Source organism: Elephantulus edwardii, unplaced genomic scaffold, assembly GCF_000299155.1.
Source record: "Elephantulus edwardii isolate Elephantulus edwardi_28Jun2011 unplaced genomic scaffold, EleEdw1.0 scaffold00135, whole genome shotgun sequence".
Lineage (NCBI taxonomy): Eukaryota > Metazoa > Chordata > Mammalia > Macroscelidea > Macroscelididae > Elephantulus > Elephantulus edwardii.
In genome coordinates, this window is record NW_006399885.1 from 2,566,786 (window position 1) to 2,567,949 (window position 1,164).

Consider the following 1,164-nt stretch of genomic DNA (forward strand, 5'->3'; position numbering starts at 1 on the left):
CCCAAACCAAAAAGTTTTGAACCACACACAGGAGGGGTATGGGTAGGGGGAGGTATCTGTCCATCCAGCCCTGCCCCCTGCCCATATGGTTTTGGCAGCAATAAAGGATGTGGGGTAGTGGCCCAAAAAAATAAAAATGGTGTATGTGTATGGGAAGGATAGGGGTACAAAAGCAGTGGGAGTGGTGGGGTAAGGGGCAGACGTACTGGGCACGCCACAGGTGAGAGGCCATTTCATAACATTTCTTGTTGATCAAACCGCCGTGGACACCTTCTTTGCCCATCAGCAGGACTGGCGTCTTGGCAGTCATGGTGACAGTAAGGTTGAGGGTAGGTGCTCCGCCAGTGCGAAGCACTCTTGGTGTGAAGATCCATGGTATATTCCCCATCCACTAGCAGTGAGTCCCGGATCACAGAACATTTCTGGCCCCCAAGTGTCAGCCCATTCACAAAAAAACTTGACCGGTCTTTGCCAACAAGAACTCCAACCTCAGCTGGCGTGATGTTAACGAAGGTTTTCCCGGGGAGAGTAGCCCAGACGGAGGGCGAGTCCTTATAGCCCACGATGGCCGCGTCCTGACAGGTCCCGTCCGCCATGAGGTTTGTCGATGTAGGCGCTCCACCCGGCCATGTCTCTTCTATTGGACTGTTCTAAGTGTTTTTGCTGGGGACGCGGGTAGAGCTCCGGCTGCCCTGGTCTGGTGGGCGGGGGAAGCAGAGAGCTCGGGCACGCTGACACTTAATGATTTTAAAGAATACATTATGGACTAAGTAAATGATCCAGTTACATGTGATGCTGATTCTCGTCTTCAATACTGGGCTAAATTTTTTCCTTTTGATTTTTTGAGGGTAGGGGAAATAACAAGATTTTAAAATTTAGCTGTACATATTATTTAGTTTTTTCTTGCGTCTGCACTTTTCTTAAAATTATATATATGTGTATATATGTACACACACACACACACACACACACACACACACACACACACATCCCTAACATAAAAACAATGATATACACCTATCCCACTACAGGGGGATAAATTGCTTTCAAAGTTTACAAGGAAGTTTCATTTTTCCTATAAATGTAAATATTTAATCTACCTGGTAATTGTTGTTGTTGTTATGTGCCATCGAGTTGTTTTCGACTCATAGCGACCCTATGCAC

The 1,164-nt window shown here is 46.6% G+C and overlaps 1 protein-coding gene across 1 annotated transcript in view; it reads right to left on the minus strand.

Moving 5' to 3' along the window:
• MICU2 (mitochondrial calcium uptake 2) overlaps positions 1 to 1,164 on the minus strand; it is a 137,966-nt gene that overhangs the window by 3,993 nt on the left and 132,809 nt on the right. The window lies entirely within an intron of this gene.